This window comes from Trachemys scripta, chromosome 13, assembly GCF_013100865.1.
Source record: "Trachemys scripta elegans isolate TJP31775 chromosome 13, CAS_Tse_1.0, whole genome shotgun sequence".
NCBI classification, from domain to species: Eukaryota; Metazoa; Chordata; order Testudines; family Emydidae; genus Trachemys; species Trachemys scripta.
The window spans coordinates 6,932,431-6,945,662 of record NC_048310.1 but is presented as its reverse complement, the minus strand read 5'-3'; the positions used below and the strand labels follow the sequence as shown (position 1 = coordinate 6,945,662).

The window sequence follows — 13,232 nt, the reverse complement described above, 5'->3', positions numbered from 1 at the left end:
TTGTAGCCAGAGGTTGCTCTGCAGGCAACCAGCCTCGATTTCCCCTCTTAGGCCATTCAAAAACTTAACTTCAGGCTTTTTCTTGGTCAACAAAGCCCCTCTCCTTGGGGACTAGGCTTATTACTACAAAATAAACGGCAAATAAAACTCAATCACAAAACAAAGTCCATTCCTAAGTCCCCACAACCCAATGTTTCTCTTCTTCCTCACAGGCCTTCCTGCCAGGGGTCCCTGCATTCTCTCCCTTGCTTGAACAGGGTCTCTACCAGGCCACCCTGCCTGGAGAGCTCTGCTCACTCTTTCCTACTTCTTTAGCTTTTTCCCCTGTTAACTCAGGGCCCTGCAGAAACTTCTTATTCCCTACAACAGCTACAGCCATAGCTGAAGTTTCCTGGGTTTCCCCTCTTCATCTCAACTACCTGCTCCTTTTGTACTGGGAGTACCTGATTCCCCTCTGGATTCCCCTCCAGAACATTCAAGGTGCAAACTCTCCTATATCTGATATTGTGTTGTAAGACATGAGAAGTAATTCTTACACTCTACTCCGTGCTGATTAGGCCTCAACTGGAGTACTGTGTCCAGTTCTGGGTGCCACATTTCAGGAAAGACGTGGACAAATTGGAGAAAGTCCAGAGAAGAGTGATAAAAATTATTAAGATTGAAAAAAATGGGTTTGTTTAGTCTGGAGAAGAGACTCATAGAATATCAGGGTTGGAAGGGACCTCAGGAGATCATCTAGTCCAACCCTTTGCTCAAAGCAGAACCAATCCCCAGATGGATTTTTGCCCCAGATCCCTAAATGGCCCCCCCTCAAGGGCTGAACTCACAACCCTGGGTTTAGTAGGCCAATGCTCAAACCACTGAGCTATCCCTCCCCTCCAGGAAAAGACTAAGAGGGGACATGATAACAGTTTCCAAGTACATAAAAGGTTGTTACAAGGAGGGAGAAAAATTGTTCTTCTTAACCTCTGAGGATAGGACAAGAAACAATGGGCTTAAACTGCAGCCAGGGAAGTTTAGGTTGGACATTAGGAAAAACTTTCTACCTGTCAGGATGGTTAAACACTGGAATAAATTGCCCAGGGAGGTGGTGGAATCTCCATCATTGGAGAACTTAAGAGCAGGTTAGACAAACCCCTGTCAGGAATGGTCTAGATAATACTTAGTCCTGCCATGAGTGCAGGGGACTGGACTAGATGACCTTTCGAGGGCCCTTCCAGTCCTATGAGTCTATTATTCTGATTCCATATAGGACACAGGTTTATAAACAAAAAAATCTTACTGTTTTTTGAAAATGTAAAACGCTATGTAAGAACTGAATGGTTTTATCAGTCATCATGTTTCAAGGCATAAGCTAGGGTCACCAGGTATCCGGTTTTTGACTGGAACACCCGGTCGAAAAGGGACTCTGGCGGCTCCGGTCAGCACCGCCGACCGGACCATTAGAAGTCCAGTCGGTGGTGCTGCCTGGCTAAGGCAGGCTAGTCCCTACTTGTTCTGACACGGCGCTTTGTCCCGGAAGTGGCCAACACGTCTGGCTCCTAGGCAGGGGAGCCACAGGGCTCCGCACACTGCCCCCACCCCGAGCACGAGCTCTGCACTCCCATTGGCCGGTTTACAGCCAATGGGAGCTGGGGGGGGAGCAGTGCCTGCCGGCAAGAGCACCGTGCAGCCACCTGCGTACCTCCGCCTAGGAGCTGGACTTGCTGCTGGCCGCTTCCAGGGCACAGTGCAGTCTGCGGTGCCAGGACAGGCAGGAAGCACCCCCACTGCGCCGCTGACTGGGAGCCCCTGGAGGTAAGCCCGCGATTTGATCCCCTGCCCCAGCCCTGAGTCCCCCTTAAACCTGGAGCCCCCTCCTGCATCCCAACCCCCTCATCCCTAGCCCCACCCCACAGCCTGCACCCCCATCCCAGAGCCCTCACCCCCCGCATCCCAACCCCCTGCCCCAGCCCAGAGCCCCTTCCCACACCCTGAACCCCTCATCCCCAGCCCAGAGCCCTCACTCCCTCCCACACCTCAACCCCGTTCCTCAACCCGTAGCACTCTCCCACACTCTGAATCCCTCGTCCCCACCCCCCAAGCCTGGCGTCCCCTCCTGCACCCCAAACCCCTCATCCCCAGCCCAACCCTAGAGTCTGCACCCCCAGCTGGAGCCCTCACCCCCTCCCGCATCCCAACTCCCTGCCCCAGCCCAGTGAAAGTGAGTGACGGTGGGGGAGAGCGAGCCGCAGAGGGAGGGGAAATGTAGTGAATGGGGGGGTGGGGCCTCAAGGAAGGGACGGGGCGGGGCCTCAAGGAAGGGACGGGGCTAGGGTGTTCAGTTTTGTGCGATTAGAAAGTTGGTAACCCTAGCATAAGCTGATCACCAGCTGGGGATCAAGGAGAAATCCCTCTCCGCCATGTTATAGTACATTGCACAAAACTCCAAGTGCAATAATGATGGTGGCAGTATAGGATTTGCCTTCTTTGAAAGAGTCTGTTAAAGGCCACATCTGGAGATAGGAGACAAACTGTTCTGATACAGGAATTCCAGTGTTCCTGTGCTAAGAGCCCTGGCTCTCTGGAACTGTCTTGGGATGAGATAAGTTTTTTGCACAAACAGGCCCACTCTCAGGCACCCCAAACACATCCTTGAGCAGTCACACTCCCCACCTCCACACACACACACGCCAAGCGTACACTCAAACATACACACACAGATGGCAGCCAGATGTGCACACACAAACACTGCCAGACACAGACATGCACTCACAGATGTTCCCTTGCATAGATGCCCACCCTATCGCCTTTGTTTGGTTGACAATCTGCTGACAGGGAACATTACAGAGGCTTCAGTTTGCCAGTGTTTGCAAATTTCCTTTTATGATGTGAGACGCTCTGTACTATCATATCTGGCAGCCTGGCCCAGACTGGCCTGTAGCAAGAGCTTGCCCTTTCACTTTGTTATTTTTTACTGTCTGGAACATGTTCATTCAATGGGATGGTAAACGCTGCTGCATCAGCAAAGCAAAGAATAACCCACATGGAGCCTTCATGCCTGTAACATTTTTCATAACTGCACTGAAGATCAGAGGGGACCCAATAGCTTTTTCCCCCACAAGTCACATTTGTGCGCTAACACTTGGCTTATTTTCCCTTATTAAGGTTTCCTAGAGCCGGTAGCAAGGAAGAAATTGGTGTCACAAAGGAAGCAGAAGGATTGTAAGTCATTTATGACTGACAACAGGGCGGTGCAATGAGAGTAACAAAACTAGTCCCACACCTGAATGGGTGGATTGAAGAGAAATACATTCTAATCAGGGTTTCCTTGGGTTTATTTTAGGGAAAGGTGGGGTGATGATAGAGCCAATAAACAGGGGTGAATGTGGGACTGATGAGTGGGGGAAGCTTAGATTTTTTTTAGGAACCAGATAAGGTCATTTTGTTTGGTATAAACATAGAACAGTGTCCTTGCAGAGCTAGAGAACCAGCAAACGCAGCTGCAGAGCAATACAAAGTCCCTGCAGATTAATACCACACTATTCTGATGTGGCTGGAGAAAATCCTCATTGTTCCGGTAGCTTAGGGTTGGAGACAGGGTTCCAATAAGCGCTCAGATCTAATTACAATATTTGCATTGTGAAATGGCAGTAACGTCATAACACACCTTTAGATGCTCGCTTCTAATGTATCAGGTTCCCTATCCCTCAGGGTGGTAGAACAGTCTTGTGGTTAAGGCAAGGGACAGGGAGTCAGGTGTCAAGGGCTCTATTTCTGAAGACTCACTGTTTAATTTTCCCAGTCCATGCCTCACTTATCCCATCTGAACCCAGCAGGCCTTAATTAGTGCTTGATCCAACAGGTTGCCGAGCGCCCTGAGCTCTTAATGACCACGCTTTTCAGGATCAGGCTCGTAGGGTAGGTTTTTCAGAAGTGTCTGAGTTATGAGGCCAAGTTAATGGAACTTGTGCTCCTTAGGCACTTTCTAAAAATTCCTAACCTAGACAAATCTTCCAGGGGAGTTTTGCTTACATAAAGGCTACAAGATTTGTCCCTATATGCCCACAATCCAGAAGGGGACCCCCAGCACCAGCTAACCCGGATGAGACGACTCAATTCAACTAGCTGGCCTGGTCCTAATTCAATGACAGCAGTTTGTTTCATTCAAACTGATTTATATAGTTGATGGCTGATAACGCCTCACACCAACATTACAGCCACCATTTCATTTGCCTCATAATTTCTGTACTTTGAAATAAAGTTTTTGTAGTTTTAAAGCAACAAGGACTTTTTCACTGAGAAAAGCATGAATCTTTTCACAGGCATGTAACCCACAAAAAAACTCATTTAGGTCCGTTAGCAAATTGGTCAATGTCTAGGCTCACAAATCCTCTTTAATGAATCAGCAAAAGCCCTTTAACTCTCAATTTCAAGGTAATTTCATTGCTTTTTTAGTGCTCTGCAATCGAATTAGACTTCAGAGGAAAGATTGAAATGCGAGAAAAGGATTCAAACAGAGTGGCTTTAACATACATATTATTTATGGTTCCCAGCGATGTTGCAGACATTTTAGGAGGTTGTAGCTGAGGATGGAGCAGTTTAGGATGACTAATGAACCAAGACACTTGGAGATAGGCAGTACATATAATGAAATAAAATCCCAGCTGAATTCCACACCAGTCTACAAAATGGGAGACAGATAAGTTCACTCAGAGAGTCTTTTCCAACTGTAAGGGTCCAGTGGGCCCGGTTTTCAAATGTGGATGTTTCAGTAGAGGCACCGAACTCAGTGTTTAGGTACCTAAAAAAGGGATTTAAGTGTCTTTTGGAATCAAAATTTGAAAATTGAGCCTCTAATTTCTATAATTCTGAAAAGTCTAATCTGCCTCAAAATGGCCATATTTTGTTAATTTTAAAATTAATTTAGTGCATGTGGAAGGTCCTAGAGTCTGAACTGTTTTCTTTATCCACATAACAGGTTCTGCATGGGCAACACCAATACAAATTTCCCTGTGCGGCCCCCACATGACCCCTGCAATATCTCTCCACTCCAATCTGAAAAGACCACCTCTAACTTAAGGCTGAGCAGGGAGTTTCATTTTCCATCGGCACCATCTCTAGCAGAGAAGGTGGAACAACTGGTCATGCAGGGCAGCAAATTAGGGGCAACAAAAGGCCCGATAATTGTTTGTAAGGGGGACTGCAGATAGAGTTACATGGTTTTAGGTTTGTCTAAGGCAGCAAAACTCCTCCATCCAGCCTGGGTGCCCATGGCCCTTTTAATCCTTGACCTTTCAGCTGAGGCGACCAATAAAGGGGCCTTCACAGAGCAGTTTTCATGAAGCAGACACCTCCTCTAAAAAGTGGGGGGAGGCCACCAGCTTATTTCAGCTGAGTAACTAAACACAGCTGTCAGATGGGAATGACTTTTCATCTCTGCAGATTGGACCGATATTTGAACTTGGCTCCAAGGTGATAAGCACCTGAATGCAGCAATTCCACTTCAAAGACAGGCGTCACTAGCTTAAAGTGAGCTCACCTATAGAGCAAGAGAGACTTTCAGAAGAAGCATGGTTTTAACGCAAGTGTGCTACATAATGACCACAGCAGTTATTAATATGCCAGAAATGAACAACTGCAGGCTTCAATACCGAGAACTTTAAAAGTTTGCAGTACAAGAACTGCTGCAAAGACTGCAGTTGTGCATTTGTCTCTGCCTGTGGTGAGTATTTTCACGACAGCTTCCAGGTTCGTGCTATTTAAACCGCTCAGGGCTCCATTACTGAGCCACATTGATATTTGTCAGCTTTAAAACCCTTCTGATTAAAAAAATATATATAGCTCATCCCAGCAACCACACAATTTCTGTCTATAAGTCTTCACGTTACAACACCTTCTAACACATCATTGTCAGGAGCCATTGTACACCAGCTCCCAGAATGAGAGGGAGAAACCAGATATTAGAAAGAGACTCATATCTGTAATGCACCTTCTGTTACATCTTAAAGAAAGGGCTAGGTGCTGAAGTGCACTTGCATGGGCCCTAGAGAAATCACTCCAAGTTCTTCATTAATCAGGCTCGAGAGCCACTATCTAGGCGACCTAAGCTTCTTTGGAGGCATTTAATTTTCACTGTATAAAGTATTAAGGGTCAGAATATCCTGGGGCCCAGCTGGGCTGATATCAAATGAAAGTCAATTTTGTTTTTAAAAAATTGGTGGGGGGGGCGTTGTTGTTGTTATTGCTGATGCCCATTTCATACACAAAATGTAAAACAGTGAATCAGAGGCACCATTTCAAAAATATACTGTGGGTAAGATTGTCAGAAGTAGGAGCCTGAAGTTAGGTTCCTAAATCCATCTCTAGGTATAGTACCTAACCAAATGGCCTGAATTTCAAGAGTGCTGAGAATTCATTACTTTCAAATTATAACAATTTCCCAAGGCGTGCTCAGCACTTTCTCTGGGTGCCTAGCACTTTTGAAAACCAGTCCATGTATTGAGGTGCTTAAAGCAGAAGCAGGATTTAGGAGCCTAGCTTTAGAGTTCTGTCTTTGAAAATCTTGGGCCAAAGGTCTAAAATGCTACAGTTTACCTTGATGTCACTGGTGGCATGGGATGGCTGGGCAGAATGCTGTACTTTATATATGACTATATATATGATGTGCTGCAGTGTTCTGAATTAGTTGGCTGAGTGCTGAAGGCTTCAGGACCAGATATATTGCACTGCTGTAGTATAGGCAAGAGGTGATTAAGCTGTGAATAACTGAGGCCAGGTCATTATTTGCCAGGATGGGATGGAGTTTCCTTGCCAACTGGAGATGATGGGGGCTGGAGGTCTAAGCATTTTGCAAAACAGGCCTGTATTTGTCCGAAAATCTCTGTGCAATTTCAAGTAACGCTAGTGCATGGCTGAAGGAGGGAATTATCTTTGCAGTAAAAGTCCTTATAACTAGAACTGAGCAAATAATTTAGGGAAAATGTATACACATAAAAACATTTAATTCAACCTAAAACTGATTTTTTTTTTTGTTTCGAGTCATTTTGGGGTGTTTTTCACCCTTTGTTTTATTTTTATTTTTTTGTTTTAAAGTCAGCTAAATTTCTAAGCAAAACAGCATAAGAAGAGTTCTAGGTAAATTTAAAAACTTGTCTTTCTCACTAAGAGAAATTGATCCAATAAAATATATTACCTCATCCATCTTGTCTCCCTAATATCCTGGGACCCACATGGCTACAATAACACTGCAAGTTGCTAATATGTTGGTGCATACAACTAGGAATGTTTCCAGTTTTCTTGCCTTGGCATATGAAACAACAACAGCCCATAAAAGGAGCCATTTGCAGGGGCCTGGAGTGGCAAATTCCCCACAGGCCTTTAGAAGATGGGAATGTCTCGATCTCGTTGCTAGTGGAAACCATTAACATTAGTGGTGCCTCACCCTGTAGAATCATCTAAGCCTTCCCCTTTCATTTCTCTGAAGAGCAGTGAGGACATACATCATTGTCCTATTGCAGCAGCCCAACTGACTCAATTAATTCAGGGCTGCAAAATGCTAGTACACCTCTACCCCGATATAATGCGACCCGATATAACACAAATTCGGATATAACGTGGTAAAGCAATGTAGTGTATATAAGTGTATACAATGACACTTATATGCTGCATCCTAGGAAGTCTTTAATTAACACAAACTAGGCATTAGAGCAAGGAGTTATCAGTTTGGTGGGGATATATTGCTGAATATAGTTATACAATAATGTATCCAATGTGACTTCCCTTGGCATGTTAACATGTCCCAAAGATGAGCAAGTCCCTGATAGAAGCCCTCGAGCAAGAACCATGCTTAAACATGGGCTTTACTTGCACTGTTCTACCACAGTGTGGACAGGGCCTTAGATAAATGAAGTAAGCAAGCAGTTGCCTCCTTTCCTCTTTTGTTAGTCTTGATTTCATCTCATTCTGCCTTTCACTCCCTCCCTATACATACCTTTTGGCAAAGTCATTGCATGGATTATCATCAGATGTGTGAGTTGGGGGGAAAACTCACTACTTGGAAAGTTTCAAAAGCAGGAAGCATTCAAAGCACACTCCTCTGAGCAACGTGTTGTAACATTGGCAATACTACAATCAGATCGAATGAGCTTGTCTTTCTTAATTAACATGAGTGTTTGCAACTGGCTTCCTTGTTCCAATAATTTATTAAAACCCAGCAATTGACAGTGTGGGGGTGACCTGCAAATGTCGCTGTTGGGAAACATGAAACAACCCCTAGTTTCCTGAAATTGCAAAGGCACTGTCCTATCCATTGGGTAACATTTACATCATGTGTCTCTGCAGAACGGTTTGAGAAACACAGGAGTTTCTAGCACATAACAGCTCACAGTGGGGACCCAGGGAGGCTTAGTAAGCTGAATGTTTTTATTAGAGATGGCCCTGTAACAAAACACCTCTGATACTCTTTCAGAGCCGGAGCTTCGCTTCACATCCAATTCACATCTCGACGGTCCACTGAACAGAAACCCTGAATCTGGACTTTGTAGAAGATCAGGTCCAGATTCAGACTCAGGGGCTTGGGCCCATTTCCAGTTTATACACTGTCTTTGAATCCACTTTGTCATTTAAAAATAAAACTAAAAAATGTAGGTGCACTAGTTAGAAAATAAACCCCCGTTTCAAGGCTGACTGAAGGGAAAGCCATCTGGGAAATGACCAAGTGAAAGAAAAGGACTTATTGCTCAGAAGGACACAACAGCCAGATATCAGGGGGTAGCCGTGTTAGTCTGTATCTACAAAAACAACAAGGAGTCTGGTGGCACCTTAAAGACTAACAGATTTATTTGGGCATAAGCTTTCGTGGGTAAAAACCTCACTTCTTCAGATGCATAGAGTGAAAGTTACAGATGCAGGCATTATATACTGACACATGGAGAGCAGGGAGTTAGTTCGCAAGTGGAGAACCAGTGTTGATTGGCCCTGTCAAGGATGGGAGTTGCTTTACCAAGTGTTAGGTCAGTCTAACGAGATAAATCAATTAACAGCAGGATACCAAGGGAGGAAAAATAACTTCTGAAGTGGTAAGAGAGTGGCCCATTACAGACAGTTGACAAGAAGGTGTGAGTAACAGTAGGGAGAAATTAGTATTGGGGAAATTAAGATTAGGTTCTGTAATGACCCAACCACTCCCAATCTTTATTGAGGCCTAATCTGATGGTATCTAGTTTGCAAATTAATTCCAGTTCTGCAGTCCTTATTAGTCAGGTTCTTAGGCTGATGCAATCAAGACTTGGAATGTGGTGAGACCTGACAAGCTGTCCTGGCCTTCATAGCCCACCAGGTGTCAGCACTTCAGCAGAGAAGAGCCACAAACCGCATCCACATCCTCTTTAGAAACACTCTCCATACATGGTGCAACAAATGCTGAGGCATTGCATCATGTTGCAAAGTTGGGGGGTTTATTCTTTCGCAGAAGTGTTAAATGATCAGGAGCAGGATTATGAACCAAAGTGAAGAAGAAATCGTGTAAGTTAAAAAATCCATTTTAATTCTTTCAGGATCCCCAAACTTCATTCACTCGCAGTCAGGGCCTCCTCGCCCTAAATCCATGTAGAACCCAAAGAAGATGGTTCCAGCCAGGACAAAATATTAATCCTGTGTTTACTTCTTGTTCTATTAACCAGGGAAGCCAATTATTCAATTAACCCCCTGAAGAGTCCATGCTCAACGGGCAAGGTTACCAGTCTCCAGAGGCAAGAGTAGTGCGGAGTGAGCTTCCCATTCTGCATTTGGGGATTTCACTAAAATCAAGAAGGTGGTGGTTTCTCTTGGACACAAAGAACAGGGTTATAAATGCAGTTTTAGGGGCCTAGTTTCCATTTGATATACACGTTTCACTAGTCAACATTGATTGGAGTTCCATTAATAAATTAGAATGCTGTACTTAGAGCTTAGTGTAGCCTGGTTCATCTCTGGATCTCAAAGGGCTTTACACAGGTGGGTGCTTTACTGGTTTTAACAAATGGGCTAAGGCAGGGGTGGCCAACCTGAGGCGCCGGAGCCACATGCGGCTTTTCAGAAGTTAATACGCGGCTCCTTGTATAGGCACCGACTCCGGGGCTCCGGAGCTACAAGCTCCTTGTGTAGGCACCGACTCCGGGGCTCCGGAGCTACAGGCGCCAGTTTTCCAATGTGCCGGGGACTGCTCACTGCTCAACCCCTGACTTTGCCACAGGCCCTGCCCATTCCCTCCCTTGAGCCGGCCATGCCCTCGCTCCTCCCTTTTCCCCCCCAGAGCCTCCTGCATGCCACGAAACAGCTGATCGGGAGGTGGGGGCGGGAGAGGGAGGTGCTGATCTGTGGGGCTGCCAGTGGGTGGGAGGCGCTGGGAAGGGAACTGATGGGGGGCTGCTGATGTATTCCTGTGGCTTTTTGGCAATGTCCATTGGTAAATTCTGGCTCCTTCTCAGGCTCAGCTTGGCCACCCCTGGGGTAAGGCGTGGAAGGGTGAATGACTTGCCCAACCTCACGAAGCAAGACAATGGGAGAGTTAGGTCTAGAACCTCGGCATCCTGGTTCTTACTCTGCTGCTACAATCAGAACATCACCTGGCTCAACATATGGTGAGCACAAATACACCCCTTCTAAAGTTCTGAATATTTTGATCGTCCATACAGGGAGAGGGCATGCTGAAACTGGTGTCTTACCCACCTTGCTCTCAAACTCAATCACATCTGCAAAGATCCCCTCCCCTCTGGTCTAGTGCTGGGCAGAATACTGAAATTCTCCCCAGGGCCAGCTTTAGGAAGTGCGGGGCCCGATTCAAATAGTTTCGACGGGGGCCCGGCAGGGTTGACTTAAAAAAACAAAACCAAAAAAAACATAAAAAAACCACATGGGGCTTGTACTCACTGGGCCGCACTCCTAGTCTTTGGTGGCGGGTCCTTCACTCGCTACGGGTCTTCGGTGGCACTGAAGGACCTGCCGCCAAAGACACAGAGCGCCGTCGGATGAGTAAAAATTAAAAAGGCACCTCTAGCCAGGGAAGGGATTCTCTGCCACTTGCCCCCCACTCTGGGCGGCCCTGCCACTCGGCGCGGGGCCCTCTTAGGCGCGGGGCCCGATTTGGGGGAATTGGTGGAATTGGCCTAAAGCCGGCCCTGATTCTCCCTTTTCAATGCAAAACCAAAATTCGTTTTTGCAAAAATGTTAGTTTCCCACCCAGCTCTGCTCCAAGCCAAACTGTTTACCTCTCTGGTATGAAGAGCCTTCTCATTCTCAACTTGATTAACAGCCGCACAATACACCTAGCCAGAATGCTTATTTGGGATTCACTGTTGGAATTGTAAATAACCAGTGCTTTCTCATCCACAGAAGAGGTACCGCATGAAAGCGCATTACCGTGCCCTGCAGAGACTGTCAATAAGGGCATCCGTCAGTTCCAGCTGTGAAGGTGGTTTTGTAATTTGCATACTTGCACACTGGAAAATGGACAAAGCCCATGAACTCATTTCAGATAGCTACCAAACAGCCACCAGCTGGAAATAGATTTTGGTCACGACCCATGTGGGACAAATCTGAACCGGTGACCTAAAAAAGGGACCTTAATCCTATTACCGGTCTCCTGAGCTGCCGAGGCCTAATTTATTGGGTATTTAAATAATTGACCGATACCTTAGCCTTGCAAAACCATCATGAACATTTACTAGCCCAGGCACAAAATCTACTTGCCCACCTTTGTGGTGTAAGCAGCTTAGGATGGAGTGTCATTTGTTTGTATACAGCCGAGCTCATTTTGCCTACTGCCACAATAAAAATAGTAATAATTACTGGCCCCCGTAGAGTGGGCTGAATTACTCCCATTTTTTCTGTGGGTAATAATATGACAGATATCAGAGTAAGATCAGCTGGTTAATGCCTTCTTTGCTTCAGTCAGCATGGTCTGAGCAAGGTTTACTAGTCAGTACAATAAATTACTGAGGGATTTAGTCTGTTGTCACACACAAATTCAATCTGGTTCTCTTAGGCCGTACAAATAATATGATAAACCTCTATATATGCTCTTATCATGCTGCAGACCATAAACCTTTATCCCCAGTGAAATGATTAGCCCTGCAAGATTTCCTGTGTCTTTGCAAAATAAACATGCATTACTAATTATTCTTATAAATCTCAATAGGTGGACTTGTGCGTGCCAGGCACTTCTTGCTGAATAGGAATTTGTGTTTCTCTGGAGTATTAGAATATTTGAATGGGGAAAAGGAATTCATCTTACAGGATTTGCCTATATTCATTTCTCTCTTACTGCACAGATGTGACGGTTGAATTGGCTCATATTGGTTAATGGTAAGAAACATGCTATAGACCAGTTTGCATAAAAGATGCGTGTTTCATGGTGAATGGCACTGGTTAATAATGAATCTGAGCCCATCATTTTCTGACTCTTGGTGATGATCATTAGTAATTGGGTTCCTTTGGCATCTCCAGTTCTAGCTAAAGGATATTTGCCATTAATTGTTAACTATATAGAGTCGATGACACATAGCTGAAAAGTTCTCATTCCATCCAGTAAAACAGTGTCATATGTACTCACACTTGCTATACCACTTAGTTAATTATTATTATTATTATTTGTGTTATGGTAGAGCCTAGGAGCTCCAGTCATAGACCGGGACCCCATTGTGCCAGGAGCTGTACAAACACAGAACAAAATGACAGTCCCTGCCCTGAGGCACATCTAATCTCACTAGACAGGACAGACACAGGATGGGGGATGGGGCATCACATCCAAGCAGAGTGAACAAGATGATGGTAGCAAAGTCATGGTAGTTCCATGATTCTTTTCTGTTTTGGGTGGGTTTGGGAAGGAGGGGATCAGCTAAAGGGAAGGGTCATTGAAGGGAAGGAGGTAGGGGGGCAGGGAAGAGGGCCAGAGGAGTGAGGTTGGGGTGAAGAGATTGTGAGGGAGGGTAGACGCAAGCAGCCAATTAGCCCAGCACAGAGCAGAGAAAGTCCAGTCAACAACACCGCAGAAAATTCTCCAAAGGACCCAAAGTCCCTGCGGTGGCTGTTTCTGTTCCTACTAGCTGGGGTCTCTGGCTGGCTCCTCTGGTGTTTTCTCCCAAGCTCACATGGTGCAGGGGGAGGGGAGACACCACCTGTGAGGGGTCCCCCCAGGACAGTTCAGAGTCGAGGAAGGTGCTGGAGGGAGGGGTAGCCCCAGCTGGACCCTGTTTTCTCCTCTCTCCTCTGGT

At 45.9% G+C, this 13,232-nt stretch overlaps 1 long non-coding RNA gene across 1 annotated transcript; it reads left to right on the top strand.

Annotated features, from left to right (window-relative positions):
• The first annotated feature begins 9,380 nt into the window (after window positions 1-9,380).
• LOC117886392 lies at window positions 9,381-11,711 on the top strand. Its single transcript, XR_004647956.1, has 3 exons — window positions 9,381-9,504; window positions 10,449-10,601; window positions 11,353-11,711. It is a non-coding gene; the product is annotated as an uncharacterized LOC117886392 (long non-coding RNA).
• The last annotated feature ends 1,521 nt before the right edge of the window (window positions 11,712-13,232 follow it).